The sequence below is a fragment of the Macaca nemestrina genome, chromosome 5 (genome assembly GCF_043159975.1).
Source record: "Macaca nemestrina isolate mMacNem1 chromosome 5, mMacNem.hap1, whole genome shotgun sequence".
Taxonomy (NCBI): Eukaryota; Metazoa; Chordata; class Mammalia; order Primates; family Cercopithecidae; genus Macaca; species Macaca nemestrina.
In genome coordinates this window covers 128,560,144-128,586,214 of record NC_092129.1, presented here as the reverse complement: position 1 = coordinate 128,586,214, position 26,071 = coordinate 128,560,144, and the positions used below count along the sequence as shown (strand labels likewise).

The following is a 26,071-nucleotide window of genomic DNA, read 5'->3' as shown; positions in this document are numbered from 1 at the left end:
TGAGCGTACACAAGAGAAAATGTTTGCTATTTTGATAAATGACCATATAAAATAAAGATGTCTCTATGAATATAGTATGTGTAAGAACATGTTCATTTGATTGGAATATATTTGGTAATGAAAATGCTTGCATAATAAGTAGAAGTTCCTAAATAATTCAAGAATAATATTTTTTAGCATTTTAATGTGTGGTTTTTTTTTTTCTTCTAAAACTTGTCTATTTAGTGCTGGTATTGTTTTGGGGACCAAGATGTTACTCTCTATAAAGACATCATGAAATCACTGATTGGATGGGTCATATAGGTGTGGCATTCTTATTTCTAAAATCCGGCTTCCAGCTGGGTAAAGTGGCTCATGTCTGTAATCCCAGCACTTTGGGAAGCCAAGACAGGAGTATTGCTTGACCCCAGGAGTTTGAGACAAGCCTGGGCAACATGGTAAAATCCCATCTCTACAACAAATTAAAAAAAAAATAGCTGGGTATGGTGGCATGTGCCTGTGGTCCCAGCTGCTTGGCAGGCTGAAGTGGGAGAATTGTTGGAGCCCAGGAGGTCGAGGCTTCAGTGAGCAAGTGTTCATGTCACCGCACTCCAGCCTGGGTGACAGAGCAAGACCTTGTGTCAAAAAATAAAATGAAATCTTGCTTCCTTTTGAAGAGATGGAATATTTTAGATTTGATACATTAAAGTTGACAAAAGTCCTGTTTAGATTCATATTAACACAGAGACGATGCAGTCTCCCAGATTGGGCAGTAATAGTAACAGAATCAGGGCTCAAGTCATACTTAGGATTTGTTGTTCATTTTGTTTATGTTTGAAAAGTCTATACTAGATTCCCCTTATATATTATATATGTTGAAGGAAGTATAATGGAGAATTGTCAGTGGTGCCTTATATTTGTGAAAAATATGAAAATACACATTTATGCAATATAAAACTTCATAATGAATAGCAGAGATTTTAAATCTTTATTTTTCATATTAAAATGCAGCAAATATTATGGGCTATATATTTTATTGAGAGATTGAAATATGAAATTAATAAGCAACGTAGGATATTCAAAAAACTTTCTGAATACAGTCAGGACATGTAAGATCATCATATTTTATAATCCATAATAAAATAGATGGAATAGAGGAATATAAGGTGTTATGGTCTTTTAAACTTTTAGTTTGAAAATGATAACTAACAATATTCTTGAAAATATAAACTATATTTAAATTTATATTTATAAAACATAAAGAATCTCTTATCTGACGTGTTAGCTCTGTGACCCTGGGCAAGTGGTTTCATCTATCTAGGCTCCAGTTTTTCTTTCTTTCTTTCTTTCTTTCTTTCTTTCTTTCTTTCTTTCTTTCTTTCTTTCTTTCTTTCTTTCTTCTCTTTCCTTCCTTCCTTCCTTCCTTCCTTCCTTCCTTCCTTCCTTCCTTCCTTCCTTCCTTCCTTTCCTTCTTCTTTCTTCCTTTCTTTCTTTCTTTCTTTCTTCTTTCTTTCTTTCTTTCTTTCTTTCTTTCTTTCTTTCTTTCTTTCTTTCTTTCTTTCTTTCTTTCTTTCTTTCCTTCTTTCTTCTTTCTTTCTTTCTCTCTTTCTCTCTTTCTCTCTCTCTCTCTTCCCCTCTCTCTCCCCCCCCCTCCTTCTCTCCTTCTCTCCTTCTCTCTCTCTTTCAGATGGAGTCTCACTCTGTTGCCCAGGCTGGAGTGCAATGGTGCCATCTGGGCTCACTGCATCTTCCGCCTTCTGGGTTCAAGCGATTCTCTTGCCTCAGCGTCCCGAGTAGCTGGGATTACAGGTCCCTGCCACCACTCCCAGCTAATTTTTGTATTTTTAATAGAGACAAGGCTTCACCATGCTGGCCAGGTTGGTCTCAAACTCCTGACCTCAGGCGATCTGCCTGCCTCAGGCTCCCAAAGTGCTGGGATTACAGGCATGAGCCACCGCGCCCGGCTGGCTTCAGTTTCTTAATGCATAAAATGAGGTGTTCAGATTAGGTACCCCTTAAGGATCCTTTAAACTCTAAAATTTGCCTTACTTTAAATCTATGATTAACCCTAACTGGGTCTGAAATCCCTATGTAACCTTGAAAAAGTTCATTACAAATACTTTTTATGATTAATTCTAGTTTTTATTTACAAAATTCAGCTGAAAATATTTTCCATTGATTTATATACACTTTGTGAGAAGGCTATGATTTTGGTAAGTCTGAATTTTTTAGAGGGCATTGATATGATAAAAAATGATAATTAGAGGCAATATTTTAATTTTGTGGAATAAAATATAGACCTCAAATTAAATTAAACAGGGAAATCTTGTTGATATATAAAGTTGCCTTCACTAATTCCACACATAACAGAAATGGAAACTCCTGTGGGGAAAACATGTTTTATCATTAACAAAAGCACTTACGAAATATCTATTGCTTGCATGACACTAATATTTTAGTGGCTTTTAATATGAAGTTTTAGACAGTATGGGATAATTATAAAATGTTTATAAAAATAATTTAGCACTTATATGAAAATCAAACCACTAACAGTTAAATTTCACATATTATCCATGTAACCTACTTTGTTCAAAATATGATCCAATGCTGGAAAATAATAACTTTATTCTTCTGTGTGAATATAAATTCATGCATTTTACTTCAAGCAAGATTCTTTGTAGAATATCAAGTTAATCTGCCTGTAATTTACAACATGTACTGTCTACTGAAATGATAAATCCCATTTTCAAGTGCAGAAAATTCTTATCATTAAAAATAATTGCCACTTCTTTTCATTGCTTTTTCTGACTATAAAGTAAGTTTAAAGCTCTTTTTATATCATAACATAAATCTATTTATTTCTAAATACTTGACTGAAAATTTGACCTATTTTGCAAATCTTAACTTACCACAGATCTAATCTTATTTATATTTTCTTTCAACCAATTTGTCCTGGTTTGTATCCCCATTTGAATGTGGAACATGAGAAGTAATAGCAGACAATGCATTGTCAGAATTGAAAGAAGCCTAGCATACCACTTAAAAGTGAATTCCAAAGGTCCCCTGGCCTTATTCATTGACCTGGCATGAAAGGGAAAGATAAGATAGAACCTTGGGGCCACTGAACACCTGGGAAATGGCATGCATTATCAACTGGCCTTTTTATGTTGAGCTTTAACCATCATCTCATTGTGTCCAGAATCTACAATGGAGGCAGATACCAAAACAGCTCTCAAGGGTAGATGCTTACATCTACTTAAAAAATAAATTGAATAATAAAATGTATAATTTCAGCATTGCTACTTCATCAGAACCTCAACAGAAGAAAGTGTACTCAAATTCAGTTCTAGTCACTATTGTCTTCTCTTACACTGTTGCCACAGAATAAATTGAATGGTTCCAAACTCAGCTGATCTCATCCACCCATGTAATGGAAAATTCTTTAGCCAGACAGTTGGGCCAAATGGAAGTAGCTCACATTCACTAATCTGCCTTGTACTGGGGACAGTTCCACATGACAGGAGATGTTGGGTGGGATTGTTAAGTCAATAAATTTTTCCTAGCAGCTTCATTGCCATAAAATATGATTTCTCAACTCTGTTACAAAATATCAGACAACAAAGATGATAATGAGACTAGACAGAAATGTATTAACTATAGTTCAAAAAGGTGCAGCTGGGCAACCTTTTGACCTGATTGTGAGCTGAAAATTTGCCTGGAAACAGCTGCTGAGTTCTAACAGCCAAGTTTGAAACCAAATGCATAATCAAGTAATCGAAACTTACTAGCCAACAACTTTTACATCAAAGTGGCATAGGCCAGGAAGCATCATTGCATTTTAGATGGTTGTTTAAAAAAAAAAAAAAACCTTCAAAATGAAGATTATGCTTTGCTGAAATAGTTGAAATAGTCTTCATTCATTATTAATTAATGATTAATCTTCATTCATTATTCTATTAATTTATTATTGTGCCTATTTGTGGTGCTTTTCAGTTATTACAAAATGTCCTCACACTTTGCCATAAATCTATGGATTTAAAAACTATGGTGATGTGTTTAAAGCATATTTTTTATTGATAACTAAAGGTAGAGTTGGAAAATAATTAGCAAAATTCATTGGACTAACGGGCATCCAGAAGACGTTCAGGCTCAGAAAAGCAATTTGCTGATGAGAATGAAGATACTAAAGAGCTGAATGGTATTTAGTTTATTCTGACTATTTATGAGCTTGCAAAATATATTGATTGTTTTCTGATCATTTAATATGTGTAATTAGATAAGAGGATTTCATTGAAGATTTGCGGTTCAATATAAAAAGGCAATAATTCACCTCATTTACATAAAGTGCTATGTAAAAATCCTCCCTCTTTCTTTATAAATTAATAATGCAACTCATATAATTAGATATATTGTTACTTTCTTAAAGCCCTAAGGAATTGTATGAAAAAAGGTTTTGGATAGAATTAAAGGGAGAATATTGTTTCATCTGATTTTCCCGAAATATTTTTCTTTCTTTTTCCATTTATAAGAAATAACACTTTCCAGCATGTATGCCTCTTAAAATTTATTTTTCTTCTACTCTGTTTAAATGGGAGAGAGAACATATTTTCCATGAAGATGACCATTTAGAGAATTTTCTCCACGCTACCTCACAGAGAACATAAAAGAGTAATTATAGAGAATTTTCTTTGTTGTAGTAGTTCATTCCGCTTTTCTTCTGAGTTTTTTTTTAGACATCTGACTTGCCTCTCTTCCCTACCAAAAGGACTATGCTTGACATTCAACTTTGATGATTATGTCAGTGACTTTCAGGTTTCTATCTAATGATTCATCAAGTTGTATTTCAACTGTGACCTTCAACTTCCCTTCCTTATGTCACCCACATGTTAATATTACAGGGCACATACCTTTGTTAAAGGGGAAACTGACAATACTGCCTTTTACTTTCTCTGAAAAACGCTGACTTTGTCACAAACTACCACTTTTTCAACATTGGTTTCTCAATCAAGATGGTCCATATTCTTATGTCATAAAATTATATTTTGTCATTGCTAACATTTTATTAAAAAATACTTTGGGGTAAATGTTTAAATGAACCTTTTTAGGTGTAGAAATGACTAAATGGCTTGCTCGATTGTTTTAACAAGAGGAAAGCTGCAATTTCTTGCAGTGTTACTTTGCTTTGGGAAGGTTTATGAACACAGATTTGGCTTCTCTAAGTTTTGCCATTTTGTTGTTGTTGTTTATTTAAGGAGTGAAATCCTTGTGAGTTTTCTCTATTTTGCCTTGCTTTCTTCCTTTATAGAAAAGAGATAATAGACAATTAGCATAAACAAGTTACGTTCTATACATAACAGACAAATTACTGTCAGCACAATAAACTAGTTTCTTAGTATATATCTTTTTTAAAAATTATCTTTTTGAGACAATATTTGCCTTTTCCTCCAAAATATAGTTAGATAGGCTCATTTCTTCTTACACAGAATTTCCAGCACCTCTGCGCCCCCCTTTTTTTTGCCATTTCTTTTCTCTTGATTTTATGTATACATCAAGTTTGGAAAATTGTAACCTATGCTTTAGATTATTTTGTTGCAGTTGTCAGTTAACGGGAATTTCTTTTCCATGCCCCTCTTCAGCTGCCTTATGTAGGAGTAAAAATCTTAGAGATTTTTATTTGCTTTTAAAACAGCAAACACCCAAAGAAGACCTATTTGTCACTTCTATCATAATGATCTGAAGCATTATTTGCTTAACAAATAGTTGGTGGATATGTACTGTCTGATCATATCCCAATGTACTGGGAAAACAATGACCTTTTGAAAGTTTTATGCAAATGTGTTCTATGTTTTGTTAACATATGATGTCCCTATGTTTTTTATTCAAGGGAGATTGGCCACTGCCATATTTAGAACCTCTCATACAAAGTACACTCTAGTTTAAAAATAGGTCTTTGTTAAATAGAATTTTTTAATTCTTTATAGGTTTTATCTGAAAGTATTAAACAACATTTCCAAAGAGAGAGAGGACATCTATATAAAAATAATTTTAAATAATATCCAAAATAAATGTTATTCTGAGATTAGAAAGTTAAAAAATTTTGTTTGTTGGCTGCGTGCAGTGGCTCATGCCTGTAATTCCAGCTCTTTGGGAGGCTGAGGTAGAAGGATTGCTTGAGCCCAGAAGTCTGATACCAGCCTGGGAAATATAGGGAGACCACATCTCTACAAAAAATTTAAAAATCAGCCAGGTGTGTTGGCAAGCATTTGTAGTCTCAGCTACTCAGGAGGCTGAGGTGGGAGGATGGCTCGAGCCCAAGAATTCGAGGTGGCAGTGATCTATAATTTTGCCATTTCACTTCAACCTGAGCAACAAAACAAGACTTCCATCTCTTATAGAAAATTGTTTGTTTGTAAGAAAAAAATGTGCATTCATATGTTTTGTTTCACAAGAGTCTCTATCTCAAACCTTCTCCTCAAATTTTGAAACAAGATTAGCCTGTGTATAGAACCATAGAGGGTAACAATTACATACCTTTGGCATGTGGGTGAGAATCTTGAAGACATTTTTATTTGCCAGTTTATGTACCAAATTGTCTTATAATACATAAGATATTTTTGATGAAACTGGTGCCCTTCTCCAGATACACTCTTTACAGTAATCCCCTCCCTCCCTCTCTACACAGTTTCAATTCTACAACTGCCTTAAAATGTTTTGTGTGATAGCTGTTAATAAGTATGCTTAGGAAATGCAATAAAAGATATTGGCTTGTGATTTTCTTTTCTGTGCTGTACATTTGTTTTGGCTCATGAGACATGAGATCAAGGTAGAATGCATAGAGGAGAACATCACAAAAATTGGGGGTATTCTTTGAATATGAATACTAAGTGTCATGCACGTCCATGTGAAGAGACCACCACACAACCTTTGTGTGAGCAATAAAGCTTTTTTTTTTTTTTTTTTTGAGACGGAGTCTTGCTCTGTCGCCCAAAGCTTTTTAATCACCTGGGTGCAGGCGAGCTGAGTCCAAAGAGAGAGTCAGCAAAGGGAGATAATGGTGGGGCCGTTTTACAGGATTTGGGTAGATAAAGGAAAATTGCGGTCAAAGGGGATTTGTTCTCTGGCGGGCAGGAGTGGGGGATTGCAAGGTGCCCAGTGGGGGAGATTTTTGAGCCAGGATGAGCCAGGGAAAGGACTTTCACAAGGTAATGTCATCACTTAAGGCAAGGATCAGCCATTTTCACTTCTTTTGCGGTGGAATGTCATCAGTTAAGGCAGGGCAGGGCATTTTCCCTTCTTTTGTGATTCTTCAGTTACTTCAGGCCATCTGGGTGTATACATGCAAGTCACAGGGGATGCGATGGCTTGGCTTGGGCTCAGAGACCTGACATTCCTGCCTTCTTATATTAATAAGAAAAATAACATAAAATGGTATTGAAGTGTTGGGGCGGTGAAAATGTTGGGGGGTGGTATGGAGAGTTAATGGGCGATGTTTCTCAGGGCTGCTTCAAGTGGGATTAGGGGTGGCGTGGGAACCTAGAGTGGGAGAGATTAAGCTGAAGGAAGATTTTGTGGTAAGAGGCGATATTGTGGGGTTGTTAGAAAGAGCATTTCTCATATAGAATGATTGGTGATGGCCTGGATGCGGTTTTGTATGAATTGAAAAACTAAACGGAAGACACAAGGTCTGTATAAGAGAAGGAGAAAAAAGAGGTGTTAAAGGACTAAGAATTGGGAGGACCTAGGACATCTAATTAGAGAGAGCCTAAGGGGGTTCAGCGTAAGGAGTGTCCACACAGGAGCTCAAATGTACCCTGTAGCATTCTGAGGACAGACCGAATTCTGAGAAGGGAAAGTGGTAAAAGTATTCTCTAGTCCTTTTTAAGTTGGGAACTGAGCTTGGTGAAGTGTGTCTTTAAAAGACCATTAGTCCGTTCTACCTTTCCTGAAGATTGAGGACGGTAAAGGATATAAAAGTTTCACTGGTCAGGGTCAGTCCAAGTGAAAGCAAAGAGAAGCTGGGATGAAGGGTGCAAAGGAATAGTAAAGAAAGTATGTTTGAGATCTAGAATAGAATAATGGATTGTGGAGGGAGGTATTGAGGACAGGAGAGTATATGGCTTTGGCACCACAGGGTAGATAGGCAAAACAATATGGTTGATAAGGTGCAGATCTTGAACTAACCTGTAAGCCTTGTCTGGTTTTAGGACAGGTAAAATGGAGGAATTGTAAGGGGAGTTTACAGGCTTTAAAAGGCCATGCTGTAGCAGGCGAGTGATAACAGGCTTTAATCCTTTTAAAGCGTGCTGTGGGATGGGATATTGGCGTTGAGTGGGGTAAGGGTGATTAGGTTTTAATGAGATGGTAAAGGGTGCATGATCAGTCGCCAAGGAGGGAGTAGAGGTATCCTATACTTGTGAGTTAAGGTAGGGGGATATGAAAGGAAGATGCAAAGGAGGCTTTGGGTTGGGGAGAAGGGCAGCAATGAGATGTGGCTGTAGTCCAGAAATAGTCAGGGAAGCAGATAATTTAGTTAAAATGTCTTGGCCTAATAAGGGAGCTGGGCAGGTGGGGATAACTAAAAAGGAGTGCATAAAAGAATGTCATCCAAGTTGGCACCAGAGTTAGGGAGTTTTAAGAGGTTTAGAAGCTCTTCCCACAACAGTTATGGAGGCAAGGGAAGCAGACCCTTGAAAAGAAGGTAATGTGGAGTGGGTAGCCTCTGTATTGATTAAGAAGGGGACGGACTTACCCTCCACTGTAAGAGTTACCCAAAGTGTCTGTGATGGTTCAGGAGGCTTCTGAGGCAGTGGGGCAGCATCAGTCTTTAGCTGCTAAGCCAAGAAGGTCTGGGAAGGAGTCAGAGAGGCTTGGGCCAGAGCTCCAGGGGCTCTGCGAGTGGGCGAGTTGGACAGTCCTATTTCCAGTGGGGTCCCGCACAGATGGGACATGGCTTAGGAGGAATCCCAGACTGCGGGCATTCCTTGGCCCAGTGGCCAGATTTCCAGGACTTGTAGCAAGCTCCTGGGGAGGAGATTCTGGAGGAACCTCTGGCAGCTGCGGTTCAGGCATTTGGAGTTGTGTGCTGCAGATGTGGCTGGGGTTTGTCTCACAGTGGAGGCAAGGAATTGCAACTCAGAAATAAGTTGCTACTTGGCTGCCTCTACTCTATTATTGTACACCTTGAAGGCAAGGTTCATTAAGTCCTGTTGTGGGGTTTGAGGGCCGGAATTCAATTTTTGGAGCTTTATTTAATGTCAGGAGCAGATTGCATAATAAAATGTATATTGAGAATAAGATGGCCTTTTGACCTTTTAGGGTCTAGGGCTGTAAAGTGTCTCAGAGTTGCTGCTAAATGGGCCATGAACTGGGCTGGGTTTTTCATATTTGATGAAAAAGAGCCTAAATCCTAACTGATTTGGGAAAGTTCAGATAAAGAAAAAGGAGCATTAACCTTGACTATGCCTTTAGCTCTAGCCACTCTTTTAAGAGGAAATTGCTAGGCAGGTGGGGGAGGGCTAGTCGAGGAATGAAACTGTAAGCTGGACTGAGGGTGAGGAGCGGAGATAATAAAAGGATTATAGGGTGGGGGAGCAGAGGCTGAGGAAAAATTGGGACCTAGCTTGGCCTGGTGAGGAGGAAGAGGTCAGCTGGGTCTGTAGAAAAGGAAGATTAGAAAGACTCAGCGACGCTTGGGTTTGGGACTGAGGGGACAGGCAGGAGGGAAAGAAGGAAGATTTGGGACGAGTTGCATTGGGAACAGAGACTAGGGAGGGACCGATGTGTAAAAGAATGCCTGGATGTCAGGCACCTCAGACTGTTTGCTCATTTTATGACAATTATTTAGATCTTGTAGGATGGAAAAATCAAAAGTGCCGTTTTCTGGCTATTTGGAACTACTGTCGAGTTTGTATTGGGGTCAAGTGGCGTTGTAGAAGAAAATAAGGCATTTAGGTTTTAGGTCAGGTGTGAGTTGAAGAGGTTTTAAGTTCTTGAGAACACAGGCTAAGGGAGAAGAAGGAGGAATGGAGGGTGGAAGGTTGCCCATAGTGAAGGAGGCAAGCCCAGGGAAAAGAGAGAGTAGAGACATGGAGAGAAGGAGTTCGGGGGTTCTTACCCTCCAGAAAAGCAGGAAAGGGATCGGGGCATGGAGATAAGAGGTTGGGGCACAGAGATAAGAGGTTGGGGCACAGAAATAAAGGGTTGGGGCACAGGGATAAGAGGTCAGGTTGCGGAAATAAGGGGTTGGGGCACAGAGATAAGAGGTCAGGGTGCGGAAATAAGGGGTCGGGAGGTTCTTGCCCCCCAGAAAAGCAGAGAAGGGGTAGAGATAGGGAGAGAAGGGGTCGGGGTTATTCCCCACCCCCAGAAAAGTGGGACTTGATACTAAGGGTGAAGGACCAAGGCAGGCGTCCCTGCGTGGTCAGACACCTCTGAAATGTGGGTGAATAATCAGAGAAGCATCCCCACAATGATTAAACACCAAGGGAAGGCTGCCTTCCCGAGTCCGTGACTGGTGCCAGAGTTTTGGGTCCACGGATAAAATGCGTCTCCTTCATCTCTACCAGAAAAGGAAAGGGACTGAAATTAAGAGAAGGGAAAGATTGAAGTGTGGTGTCAAGATTGACAGGAGAAAGAGGTTGAGGGATAGAGAGAGAGAGTAAAAAGGGGCTGCTTACCCGATTTAAAATTGGTGAGATGTTCCTTGGGCTGGTGGATCTGAGAACCTAAGGTTGTAGGTGGATCTTTCTCATGGAGCAAAGAGCAGGAGGACAGGGGATTGATCGCCCAAGGGAGGTCTCCTGATCCGAGTCACGGCACCAAAATGTCATGCACGTCCGTGTCAAGAGACCACCAAGCAGGCTTTGTGTGAGCAATAAAGCTTTTTAATCACCTGGGTGCAGGTAGGCTGACTCTCTTTTCGGACTCAGCCCACCTGCACCCAGGTGATTAAAAAGCTTTATTGCCCACACAAAGCCTGTTTGGTGGTCTCTTCACACAGACGCGCATGACACTAAGTTTAATGTGTTTAAAAACATTTGACAATCTCTCAACCTTGGAGATATTGGCATGTATTTAAAATGTGTGTTATAGACAGATTTTGAATGAGGATAAACCTAAAATATGACAAGATACATAAGTTTGAAGATGAGTTATATGAAGATAATTGGGAACCTTCTCTTCCTTTCTGTGACCCAAGATAAAATATCTTAAAATAAGCAATTGAGGCAGGAGAAACAATAAATCCTAAAGAGAAGAGCAACCAAAAGAAGAATAGGAGAAGCAAAGATCTAAAGCTGGTAATCAAACTGTGTTTTGAATTCCACTAAAATAAAACAAAAGACAGCTTGTGAAGTTCAGCCTATGGAGAACAGAATCAAGCTAGTGATGCAGATCATTTAAAATAAATGTATAGAAAGAAAACCCCAAGAATTATTTTTTAAAAAGAAATGTATTTTTGTCTATTTCAAAGACTTCATGGAAAGGGAAACCTATACTAAGTTTGTAAGTTGAAAGTTGGGTGTTTCTTTGGGGATGGGATTACTGGTAGGTTTTAGAGTTTTTAAAAATAATGTTCTAATTTTCACAAAAGGGCATTCTAAGTGGAATTTAATCTATTGTAGCTCAGGCATCCAAATATCAATTTTCCTTATGAACCGTAAGATCTTTAATTTTTTTAAACTTTATTTTCTCTTGAAAATAAAAAACTACCTTTGGTAGTAAATAAACAGCTTACCAGGAGTTGACTTGTCTAATTATTTTTATTTCAAGTTGGGAGGGCTGGGTGCAGTGGCTCAGGTCTGTAATCCCAACACTGTGGGAGGCTGAGGCGGGTGGATTACCTGAGGTCAGGAGTTCGAGACCAGCCTGGCCAACATGGTGAAACCGCATCTCCACTAAAAATACAAAAAATTAGCTTGGCATGGTGGCAGGTGCCTGTAATCCAGCTACTCAGGAGGCTGAGGCAGGAGAATCACTTGAATCCAGCAGACAGAGGTTGCCATGAGACAAGATCATGCCATTGCACTCTAATCTGGGCAACAGAGTGAGACTCTGTCCCAAAAAATAAAAATAAAAATAAATGAAAAGAAGGTTGGGAGGTTTAGCATATTTTATCTGCAAAAGGAAAGCAAAATTATATGATGTTTATTACACTGGGTTAAGTTCAAAAAAATAGAGTTGTTTTTCTCTCTCTTAAGCCTAGGTCTCCATGAATTGCTTGTGGTTGAAGACTGGCCCACTGCAGGGCATGGTAGAGTCAAGCTAGTTTAAATTTCCCATGTCAAAAACCACATGCAGGCAGGATCTGATGACATGATTCATTTTTATGCATAATAGAACCAAAGGAAAACTAGGGCAGCTTGGTTTTGCAGAAACAGTTTTGAAGTGTGTATTCTGGTTGTGACATTGTGGTTAATCACCTCTACTCTGTGCATTTGTGAAACCTGAATCTCATCAGTGAAATGAGGGAAGGGAACCAGATCAGTGATTGTCAACCAGAGATGATTTTACAACTGAGAAAGTGGGGTGCTACTAGCATTTAGTAGGTGCAGGCCAAGGATACTGCCAAAAATCCTACAATGCCCAGTACATTCCCCGACAACAAAGAGTTATCCAGCCTCAAATGGCAATAATGCTGTCATCGAGAAACCCTGGACTAGAACATCTCTTGGCTCTCTCTGCTCCAGTACTACGAATAATGAAGCTCATTACTTTATGCCTGCCAAGGGCAATTCAGTTCAACCAACATTGATTAGGTGCCTTCTTTTTGTGTTTTAACTAAGAACTTTTCCCTATTTGACATACAAAAAGAAGGTAAAACTCTATCTTTGGAATTCCTCATATTCCAAATATTTTCCCATGTAGCTTCTACTCATGGTAACCTTGTTTGGTAAGGAACATACATTTTCATTGATTCCAGATATATCAGCAAAATTATGGCTTTTCACCTTTCTAGACATTTCTTCTTTCTTACTATGTTTTCCCAATTATTAGGCTCCAAGACAATCAACTAAAAGGGAAATTTGAAAGAGTCAGATGGTTTGTATAACTCTTAAAATCCATATTGTTGGATTAAGTCATTCCTGATATTGGACCTTATTGTCTTCACCTGCACAATGAGAGTGGAGTATAATGCGCTCCTTGTATCCTGAAATTCTGTGTTTATGTCTTTATAAACTATTGGAGCCCTCCTGATATTTGATGATTAGATAATTCAAAAAAGAGGGGGTAAAACAAGTATTATTTAGGTCACAAGTTGGGAGAGATGGAAAATCTTAATTTATTGTTTAAGTCAACATCATGACAAATACCCACCTCTATAGGGTTTACTATGATGTGTGTGTGTGTGTGTGCCTGTGTATGTGTATGAGCACAGGCTTGCCCTTGCCCCTGCAATTTGGTTAGAGCAATCTGGGGTAGAGAATATTTTTTTCCCCTTTCTTTAAAAGTCAGTTTCTATTCACTTCCTATTTCTATTGCGAAATCATCAATATGATTTACTGCCACTATTTCCCTTTGAATAATTATAATTTTGTTTTGCTTTGCCTTAAATTAAAACCCCTAAGAGATAATTTATTTTCAAAATTAAATATATGTGTGTATGTGAAAGATGATTCAATACACACACATACATACTTAGTAGTTTTTTAAAGGGTCTTGGCATTTGCTACTTAAGTTACTTTTTATTGCTTTTTCACATTGGTAAATTTGTCAACTATTTCTGCTGCAAATATACTGAATAAGAAGGCTAACTAGGCAACCTAAAATTTAGATGAAGATACTTTTAATAATGAAAGTGAACATGCCTTTGCACTTCCCTGTTTCTGGATTTACTGTCTCAGCATTCTTCAAGCTCAGAGGACACCATGTTTCGTTCATGTGTTTCATAATTATAAAAGACTCTGGGTTAATCCTTGCAATAAACTTTGGGGATAATTTTTGCCTTTTAAATCTCTCTCTGGGAAGTGATGTGGGACTTACAAAGGCTCTGTATAAGAAAATAATTCAGTTGTAGAACATCAAACTTTTCATTTAAATCCCTTGTTAAAACAATAATAGATTCAAAGAACAAAAGGTCAATATATTAAAATCTGTAAGATCACTTAAAAATATAATACTCAAGTGTGAACAATATAAATGCTTCATTTAATGTGTCTAAATGTATAGATTTGGTAACACCAAAAAGTTGTAATGCTATAATAAAAGCATATCTCAGTCCAGGCTTGGTGGCTCACGCCTATAATACCAGCACTTTGGGAGGCCAAGGTGGGCGGATTACCTGAGGTCTGGAGTTCCAAACTAGCCTGGCCAACATGGTGAAACCCCGTCTCTACTAAAAATACAAAAATTAGCCAGGCGTGGTGGTACGTGCCTATAATCCCAGCTACTTGGGAGGCTGAGGCAGGAGAATTGCTTGAACACGGGAGGCAGAGGTTGTAGTGACCCGAGATGGCGCCACTGCCACTGCACTACAGTCTGGGCAATGGAGTGAGACTCCATCTCAAACAAACAAACAAACAAACAAACAAACAAAACAAAAAAACCCCAGCATGTCTTGTATGTATGAATCTGTTCAGAATTTCAAAATTGTGAAAGTTTTTTTTAATTCAAAGATATCTACATGCTTTTCAAATCAATAAAGTCATTAGCGGATGCTTATATGCATTGTATCTCCACTTGAAAATGTTACACCAAAATAATAAAACCAGGGTCTATTCTGTTTTCCCAACAAAGATATGGTACTTTGACTCCCCGACTGCCGTAGGAATGAAGAAGAGCGTAGCCATTTATTTTTTATGTGCTTTCATAAAGATAATCCTATTTCTTTACAGTAAGTCACAAATCTGCAGGCAGCACTCAAGTAACACATTTTCAAGCAACTTATACTTACTCACTTAGTATAATTTTCTACCATTCTCTGAAATGGAACAGCTCTTATGCTCCGAGCATCTCTTACAGTTTTAAAATCCAGCTAGTTTTTGAAAATCTTCTTTGAGATGTCTCAAAATGACATCTGTCAGAGTCCCTTCTGTAAAAGTCCCCTTTGTAAAAGGCTTTCTGCCAAGACACACCCAGCAGCCATTTCTAGTCTATGATTTCCGCACCAGATTAGTCACAGGGGAACTTGTGAATTGGTCCATTTATTCTAGATTTACTTGGCAAGTACTGGAAAAATTCTCTCTAATCTCTTATTCCCCAGATGTTTCAGGGATTATCTTCACCACCACCACTTCCACCCTGGGAGTCAGCTCAGTGCTGACAGTGGTCACAGGGACCTTGCCTAGTGCTATTGAGGCTTCTGATCTTCTTGTTTTCCTCCATTCCCTCCATCCACCTGCTCTCAGTCCCAGCACAGTTCACACGTTCGTACTCTGATTAATTATGTTCTTTTCCAGAAGTTTGATGTCCTAGGTCCTAGGCTTTTGAAACCCCATTCTTTTTTTGTCAAAGTATTAACTCTGCCATGGGTTTCCAAAATCTATTTTGAAACCCAAACTCTACTTTTTCCTTACTTTTTTCAATTCTGCTTTAACATTTTAATCCAGAAACACGAGGATGGAATTAATCTTTAGCTGCCTGGGTTGACAGAAGGAACACAGAACACAGGACTATGAGAAAGACAAAACTAGAAAACATTTACGAGCATGTGGTCTCCGCAATGCTGAGTAGTGAGTGCTGTGGTTTTATGCTGAATGGTGCTGCTACTTCTCTGTCTACTTAGCTCCTTTCCTCTACACTTAATATTCAGGCATTTAACATTTGTACCAGGATCTGCAACAGGCCTGGGTGATTCCCCAGGAAATAAAAGCAGACAATATCCCTCCCTCATGGAGCTTAGATTCTAGTAAGTTCTCAATATTCTGGACCTTGGTCTCTGTCTTTTTGCTCCTATTTGTAACCTTTTCTGCACCCTGTGTACTTCCTCACTAAAAGCTGTCCACTTAACACTCAGGCTACACATTCTGTGGCCTCCTACTGCAACCTGCTGGTCCTTGAGTCCTCTGATCATTGAGGAACCCTATCCTGGTGGCTAGTTACTGTAGCCTTTGACTTTCCTACTTCCTGAAAAAGGGAAAAAGACGATGATAGAATTAAATGGCAAGAACAGGGGCTCTTATGATTTTTGAAAAAAATCAGTCCTTACTGAACTGATTTTATCCTACAAAAATGGGGCTACTAATCATCATTTCTAATGGAATCCATACTAATATATATTTGTGATTTTTTTAAAGTATAATTTCTTTAAATTTTTTCCAAGTGCTTTCATCTTTATTATAGTATAATTGACAAAAATTGTACATATTTAAGATGTAAAATGTGATGATTTGATGTATGTGTACATTGTGTAATGATTACCACAATCAAATTAATCAATGTAACTATTAACGTACTAGTTACTCTGTGTATGTATATGGGAGAAGAGATGAGGACACATAAGATCTATTCTGAGCAAATTTCAAGTAAAAAGTAAAATATTGTTAACTGTAGTCACCATGCTATACATTAGCTCTCCAGAACTTATTCCTTTGATAACTGAATGTTTACACCCTTTAAACACCAGTTTTCCTTTTCACTTAAATCCCTTATTAAGACAATAATAGATTCAAAACAACAAAACATCCATTTCAACCAAATGTCCATTCCAACCTCTGGCAACCACCATTCTACTCTTTGCTTCTCTAATTCTGACTATTTTAGATTCGACTTAAGTGAGATCATGCAATATTTTTCCTTTTGTGACTGGCTCATTTCATGTGGTATAATATCTTTGGAGTTCATTCATGCTATTGAAAATGGCAGGATTTCTTTCTTTCTTAAGGCTGAATAATATTTGATTGTTCAACACGTTTTATTTATTCATTTATCCATCAACAGACACTTCGGTTGTTTCCATATCTACTTGTTAAGAATGATACTGCAATGGTTAAATGAAGTACTCACCATCAAAGGGCTCTAAACACTTAAATGTTTCTTGTTATCATTTCCTTTAGAATCACTGCAATTTTGGAAGAAAGGAGTTGATTTCCTGCCAAAGGGTCAACTGAATATATTGTCTTCTTTCTCTCTCCCGTTATGAGCAATTGTAGAAGCCTATTTTTTATGGTTTTTTTTTGACTTCTTCAATTTTAATTGCTCCTCTCTCCTAAACACCTCCAGATGGGAAATGAAAGACCAGAATCAAACTATATGTATAGAAAAACATAAAACTCAGCATTGTAGTCCTCTGCTGCTCACTGTGATTGATTATGGAGTAGCTTTCTTTCTTTTCCCTTGAGTGTACCTCCATCAGATACTTCCATGCTGATCCATGCCATCTGCTCTGTGAAACTCGCTGTCAGACAACCATACACTTTAAGCCCTAAGTTATCCGAATTCTATCTTTGAAATTATGTTGTGATTATTAAAAATCTTTTTTATATAGAGGATTTCAAATAGCTAAGCATATGCTAAATTTTTCATACTTCACAAGTTCGAGTTTTCTTGGTTCAAATCAGGATTCAAAATAGATGTGTTGCTTTAAATACGTGTTTTAAAAATGCATATGGATTCTCCAAAATTTGGGTTTCTAAGCAAGCAGATGTGCCATATAATCAAAACCAATTTATATTGGCTTTATCTTAGTGAAATGTAGATAATCAGAATCTCTTATTTCTTAGTAACATGGGGTTTCTGTGATGCTGTCTGTAAAGTGTTGATATGTCTTTAGATAAAGGGGTTGCTCTTTAAGAAAATATTACTACTTTTCATGATTTTATTAACAAGGTGTTGATTTAAATTAAAACTGTAGCAAAAATGCTGTGGCTCTGATTTTAAATTGTTATAGGTTCTAGACAGCAAAGGAAAGCTGAAAATAAATGCTGCATTTAAAAATAAATGTGGCTTTACCAAAGAGGTGGAAAGACGGAAGACAGGATGGAGTGAAAGGCTCCAGTAATTTTACCTATGGTACTCTGAGTTCACAAAGGTGTCTTGTACTCAGACAGAAAACTACAGTGTGAAGAGGGGACAGCATGAGTGAAGAGAAAGTGGATTTGCACCCTTCACTTCCAAACCACAGGAAAGGAAGTGACTTTAAAATGCCAGGGTGGAACAAAAGCATCTCAGATGTACAGGCTTTAATGAGAAGAACTCAAAATGCCTTAAAATGCCTTTGATGTTGCAATGGAAACAGCTTTTGAAGTTAAACAGTATGATTTGATGGTTGAGTAGAAAGTAGGCTTTTTCTAGAGCACCAAATGCGTCAGATATGGCTATAACACTAATTTTCTGTTGTGTCTGTCAGTTAAGCAGAGCTAAATTAATTTATTCACTGCATATTTGTCTGCTAATTTTTCTCTAATGAGCAAAGATATTACTTGCTTCATAAGTTCCTGTCTTCTTGAAGTTTTGTAGAATATGATAGTATCAACAACAAAAATTATTAATTCTTTTCAAAAATTCAGGTCCTCAGTAAAGCCTTTTTTTGAAAAATTAGTTCTATGTATATTTACATTGAAAGAGGACAATTCTCAAGTGACTGAAAAGTGTTTAAAGCATTTTATTAGAAATAACTATGTTACCTATCTCATTGATAGAAACATGTCCAAGACTGTTTTATAATCCCTGTACATCTGTCAAAAACTAGAACATTAAAACATTCATCTATTGCATACTAAAGCAGGATAGAGTGATGTTCATTTTCAAGAATCATTTAGAATAGTGATCTCTAAAGTATTAGGTACTAACCTCAATATAATGCAGTGGGGTGGAAGTAGGGCACAGGTTAGACATGATAGAGATGTCATTAGTGTGTTTTGAAACAAATCTCAAACAGAGGTCACAAACTATGGTCTGTGGGTCAAACCTGGCTCACCAATGTTTGTATAAATAAAGTATTATTGAAACACAGCCTTGCCTATTTCAGTTATATGTCACTTAACAATGGGGATATGTTTTGAGAAATGCATCTTTTGGTGATTTTGTCATTGTGCTAACATCAGAAGGTACTTACACAAATCTAGATGGTGTAGCCCACTACACCCAGGCTTTGTGGTGTAGGCTATTGCTGCTGGGCTACAAACCTGTACAGCACATTACTGTATTGAATACTGTAAGCAATTGTAACACAATGGTAAGTATTTGTGTATATAAACATATCTGATCATAGACAGGGTACTGTGAAAATACAATATAAAAGATAAAAGAAGGAACACCCGTATAGTGCACTTACCTTGAATGAAGGTTGCTCTGGGTTAATCAGTGAGTGGTGAGTATATGTGAAGGCCTCAGACATTATTACTTGTACATTATTGTAGATTTTAGGAACACTTAGATTACACTAAATTTATTAATTATATATTTTTTTTGAGATGGAGTCTTGCTCTGTTGCCCAGGCTTGAGGGCAGTGATGCGATCTCGGCTCACTGTAACCTTCATCTTCTGGGTTCAAGCAATTCTCCTGTGTCAGCCTCCGGGTAGCTGGGACTACAGGTGCACGCCATCATACATAATTTTTTGTATTTTTAGTAGAGATGGGATTTTACTGTGTTGACAAGGCTGGCATTGAACTCCTGACCTCAGGTGATCTGCCCACCTCAGCATCCCAAAGTGCTGGAATTACAGGTGTGAGCCACCATGCCTGGCCACATTTTTTTTTTCAATAATAACCTCAGCTTACTGTAATTTTTTACTTAGTAAACTTGAATTTTTTAAACTTTTTGACTCTTGTAATAACACAACTTAAAATACAAACACATTGAACAGCTGTACAAAAATATTTTTTATTTATATCCTTAAACTGTAAGCCTTTTCTCTATTTTAAAATTTTCCAGATTTTTTTTTTTTTTTTTTTTTACATTTTAAACTTTTTTTTTTTCCTCCTCAAACACAAGTACACACATTAGCCTAGGCAGGGTCAATCACTGCACAATAGGAATTTTTCAGCTCCATGTTAATCTTATGGGACCACTAATACACGTATGGTCTGCTGACCAAAACATCATTATGCAGGGCATGACTGTATGTATCTATTGTTTAAGGCTGCTTTCATGTTACTATGTTAGGATTGAGTAATTGTGACAAATTTATGGTTTGCAAAGCCTGCAGTATTTACTAATGGGAACTTTACAGGAAAACATTTGCCAACTTCTAACATAAAATAACAAGAAAGATTCTAAGCTTTGCTGATTTATATGGGTTTACACGGGTCTCCTTTGTAGGTCTAAGTGCTAGGTCGTTACAACTCATATATATTCTAAATGAGATTCCCTGCAAAAGTGTCAGGCCTTTCTAACTTGGGGTGATGGGACAGTGAGCCCTCAGTTGGCCATTCCTTAAGCCTGTTGTATCTTATCACACTATATGTGCCCAGTTCGCTAGACATACGATTTATCATTTTTAACTATTTTTAATGAAAATAGTCATCTTAAAATAAGCAAATGACTTTATTAAAAAAAATCCTTCTGCAAAATATGCAAAATAATCTAGATTGACTATACCACTGCTGATACAAGCATAAGCAACAAGAAATAGCAGAGGTGACACCATATCTATGTCTAGCATAAGCTTGTCATCAGCCATACATATCAATTTTAAACCCTGAAAATCTACTTTAATTTGATAAGAAGTAGGTTATTTTTTGAAATGATTCAATTTAAAATATATTTTTATATCTGCTTTTATTATGAATATACCTATCCTTAAGTTTATATTTTTGCCTTGAGTTTTAACTAATAATTGCATTATGGCATCATACTTGATAAGACATTAACAAAACCGGCATCCAAGGCCATGCAGCTGTGCAATTTTCAGTACTGTTTAAAGACACAAGGTACTCAATATTATGATGTGTAAAGTTTTACTGAAGTAAATGATAAAATTCTCTTTTGAAGAATCTAAATAGGGAAGAAATGGAAAACCCAGTTCAGCTGGGGATACATGTGTTCTTCCTGCTGGAGTATTTATTCCAGAATAATAACAATAGAATGATGAACTGAAATTTATAATTTTGTAATTAAATGCCATTAGAAAATGCATAGAAAACACCTTTGAAGATTTGAAAAAAGTGAGTAATGAGCCAATTACTCCCAATGCGGGTGTTTTATTATGGAGTTGGATCAAAGTATAGATTTTAAAATAGTCTCATTTATAACATTTGTTTTCTAAATATGAAATATACAGAAAGTGTCATTTGAAATATATGAAATATACAGAAAGTGACATTTTGGATTCTTAAGGGAAAAATAAATAATAAAAAATTTGTTCTCTAAAGTAAGTGACTTCTTTAGTAAAAGCACTGTTTTATGAGAAAATTCTGGAGGTATAATAGCAATGGGCTACATTAATGATTGTACTATGAGGTTGCAGTTATATCAACATTTATAGGTAACCTGTAATGACAAAGGAGATATACACACACAAACACACACACATGTAGAGGACTCTTTACAATAATAAAACTCTCTTTATGAGAAGGACTATGAAAATCTTTGGGATCATTCAGAGATTCTCAAGTTACCTCAAATTATTTTAAAAAGTAACAAACTTCAAGATGCATTAGGAATATTCATTTTTGAAAAATACAAGTGAGGTTCCTGGTTTAATGTTCTATCTTTCTGTGGAAGCCTAGGCACAGACAAATTGCCATGGAAAGTACTGTATAGCTGATGATAGTCTTCATTATTTTAGAAGTAAAGGCTAAACCAACTTACACCCCAAATCCTGGGTACAAAGATAATCCCAGGTAATGGTCCCTTCCCTGTATGAACCTGCTAGGAAAACGTCTCATCCAGGAAATTCATTTGCTATGGAAATAAATAAAATACAAAAGAAAAAAAAAACCCTCCAAATTGAATAACAAACAATATTAATATTTAACTTGAGACTTTTAAAACAAAGTGTAGTGAACAGTTGAAAAATGACAGAGTATCCCAGGTACCTACCACATATTTAAAAAAAAAAAAAAAAAAGGAGAGAGCACAATCTGCAAAATGGGTAGGTTGAATTAACTCAGGCTAAAAGTTCCTTAAGCAAGACAGGAAAGACCCCCTTATAATGCTAAAAGATGACATTTACAAGGAAAATACAGTCATTAGAATATGAAAAAGTCAAAATATAACATAAACCTTCATAAGGCAAAAGTGGAGATAAGATGTGAAAAAAGTGAAAATATATTACTGGTAAAATATTTTGTTAACAATTTTTCAGGTTATCATAGTTTAAATAAAAAATAGGTAAAACTAGATCATCCTGAGTAAATCTAATTTACATATATTCAGACTCTATCCTGCAAACAAAACAAAATGTTACTCTTTTTAATATCTGTGGAACTCTCACGAAAACTGACTATACATTAAGCTAAAAAAGAAAGCCTATTAATTGCCAAGATGGAAATAATATACACAAATTTATCTGATCACAAAAAATTTATAAATTAATAACAAAGTTAGAAAACATAAAAAGTTTCTGACATTTGTAAGTGGAAAATTTTGCTTTTTCATGAAACGTTGATGAAAGAAGAAATTCAGAATAAAATTTCTGTGTTTTGCTTCTTTTTTCTCTAGCTTTATTGAGGTGTAATTGACAACTAAAAATTGTATATATTTTAGATAAAAACTTGATGTTTTGATACATGTATATATTGTGAAGTGATCACCACAATCAAGGTAGTATATTTATCACCTCATGCAATTACCATTGTTATACTATTATTGTTGTGGTAAGAATATTTAGCATCCGCCCTCTTAGCAATCAAATATACAGTACACTATTGTTAGTTATATTAATATTGCCATTCATTAGATCACCAGAAGTTATTCATCTTTGGTAGCTGAAACTTTGTACCTTTTAACTAACGCTGACCCATTTTCCCCTCCCCTCTGCCCCTGGTAATCACTATTCTACTCTCTGCCTTCTATGAGTTTGACTATTTTGGATTTCACACATAAGTTAGGTAATGCACTATTTGTCTTTCCATGTCTGGTTTACTTCACTTAGCATAATGTCTTCCAGGTTAATTGATATTGTCACTAATGGCATGATTTCCTTGTTGTTTAAGGCTGATTAATATTCCATTATATGTATTTATGTATTATACCACATTTCCTTTATCCACTTACCTATCAATACACATCTAGGTTATTCCCATTTCTTGGGTATAGTTCTGCAGTGTATATGAAAGTACAGATAACTCGAGACACTGATTTAATTTCCTTTGGTGATATACCCAGACGTGGGATTGCTGGATTTTTATGGTAGCCATATTTTAAATTTTGGGGGGAACCTTCATACTGTTTTCCTTACTGACTTACCAATTAACATTCCCACCAACAGTGTACAAGTGTTCTCTTTTTTCCACATTCTGGCCAACACTCATTCCTATTGCTAATACTCATTCCAACAGCTGTGGTATGATATCTCATTGTGGTTTTGATTTGCATTTCCCTGATGATTAGTGGTGTTGAGCGCCCTTTCCTATACCTGTTGGTCTTTTCATATGCTCATTGCCATATCTTCTTTTGAAAAGTATCTATTCGGGTTCCTTGCCCATTTTTTAATTGAGTTATTTGTGCTTTTTTGGTATTGAGTTGTATGAGGTTATTTTTTAATATATATATTTTGCATGTTAGTGTCTTATATATAGTTTGCAAATATTTTCTTCCTATATTCTGTAGGTTGCCTTTTCACACTGTTGAATGTTCCCTTTGCTGTACAGAGATTGTTTTTTAAGTTTGTTGCAATCTCACTTATCTATTTTTGCTTTTGGTGTCTGTGCTTTTGCTGTCAAATCAAAAAATGGACAAACAAGCAAAAACATTACCCACAACTATCTCAAGCAGAAGCTTTTTTTCTTGTTTGCTTCTAGTAGTTATACAGTTTTGGGTCTTATGTTTATGTGTTTAATCCATTTTGAGTTGATTTTTGTATATTGTGTGAAATAAGGATCCATTTTCATTCTTCTGCATGAGGACATACAGTTTTCATCACACCATTTATTAAGGAGACTATCCTTTCACCTTGTCAAAGATTAGTTGTCCAACCATAATGGGTAGATTTATTTTTGTTCTATTGGTCTATAGTCTGCTTCTATGACAGTGCCATACTGTTTTGATTACTGTGGTTTTGTAATATACTTTGAAGTCACAAAATGTGATCACCTCAAAAAAGGGTCTTTGAAAAATTTCTTTGGATTCACAGATTGAGAGTATTTTTAATATTGTCTTTTTGGCTTGCATATGTCTTCTGATCTTTCTATAATAAGCTTATATTACTTTGTAATTATATTAAAACTAAGCCTTTTAAAATAATAAAAAGAAGATCTAACTTGAAAAAATAGAAAATAAAATTTCTATCTGGAAAAGTAAGCTAATTCAATCATTGTTTTTCAAATTATTGTCTATTATAACTTATAAGATATAGTTAAAATAGTCCTTGAAAGGAAATTTTATAATGTAAAAATGCTAAATAAATAAGAAGATTAATAAAGGCCAACCAAGTAAGCATTCAATTTGGAAAATTTAAAAACAAAAATAAAACAAATATTTAGAGGAAACATTATTTAAGGAGAAAATCATTATTCTTTGCAAAAGAAAGTAAATGAAAAGGAGTTTATAGGATTAGAAAAAGATAAATAGCTAGAAAGCAGAACAGTTGTAGAACTCATAAATATAATAAAATGTATTCATTGAAAAAAGTGTAAAATAGCAAACTGTTAGCTAAACAGATCAATAAAAAGGGAGAAAATATAAAATAGAAAATGAGAAATAGACATGAAAATAACTAAGAATATAGAGGACACAAAATATGACACTGCTTCTCTCACACTTATGCAAGTGAATTAGGAAATCCACAGGAAATAAATACTTTATAGCAAAAATACCTGGAAAAATATAAAAATAAAATTCCAGTAAACCAATTACCAAAAGAAAAACTGAAAAAAAAAAAAATGAGGTTACCCTCAAAAAGTTGCAGGTCACAAATAGATTCCCAGGGAAATTCTAAAAATCTTTTAAGGAACAAATTCAGTTATGTGTTGCTTAACGATGGAAATACATTCTGAGAAATCCATCCTTAGGGGAATTCTTTTATTATTATTATTTTTTCATAAGTTATTGGGGTGTGGGTGGTATTTGGTTACATGAGTAAGTTCTTTAGTGGTGATTTGTGAGACCCTGGTGCTCCCATCACCCGAGCAGTATATACTGCACCATATATGTCGTCTTTTATCCCTTGACCCCCTTACACTCTTCCCCCCAAGTCCCCAAAGTCCATTGTATCATTCTTATGCCTTTGCGTCCTCATAGCTTAGGTCCCACATATCAGTGAGAACATACGATGTTTGGTTTTCCATTCCTGAGTTACTTCACTTAGAATAATAGTCTCCAATCTCATCCAGGTCACTGCAAATACTGTTAATTCACTCCTTTTTATGACTGAGTAGTATTCCATTGTTTACAGTGTATATATACCACAGTTTCTTTATCCAGTCATTGATTGATGGGCATTTGGGTTGGTTCTACGATTTTGCAATTGTGAATTGTGCTGCTATAAACATGTGTGCGCAAGTATGTTTTTTGAATAATGACTTTTTCCTCTGGGTAGATACCCAGTAGTGAGATTGCTGGATCAAATGGTAGTTCTACTTTTAGTTCTTTAAGGAATCTCTACGCTGTTTTCCACAGTGGCTGTACTAGTTAGGGGAATTCTTTTTTGTGCAAACATCATAGATTTTGCCTTACACAACCCTAGATGGTATAGCCTATTACACACCTAGGCTATAGGGTATAGTATAGCCTATTGCTCCTAGGCTACAAACCTGTACAGCACAGTACTGTACTGAATATCATAGGCAACTGTCACACAATGGTAAGTATCTGTGTATCTAAGCATATCTGAACATAGAAAAGAATATATGTTCAGATGTGGTATAATCTCATGGGACCACCATTATATATGCAGTTTGTTGTTGGCTGAAATGTCATTATGCAGTCCATGACTACAACTCTAATAGCAGAGAGTTGTAGACTATAGTAATGCAAGGATATCTTCTATATCATTTTATGTAGCAAGTGCAACATTGTTATGAAACCCAACAGAAGTTGCATGAAAAGGAAAC

The 26,071-nt window shown here is 36.3% G+C and overlaps 1 protein-coding gene across 15 annotated transcripts in view; it reads left to right on the top strand.

Moving 5' to 3' along the window:
- The window catches only part of MLI (muscular LMNA interacting protein), a 258,152-nt gene that overhangs the window by 191,782 nt on the left and 40,299 nt on the right, over positions 1 to 26,071 (top strand). The gene's annotated exons all lie outside the window — the stretch shown is intronic.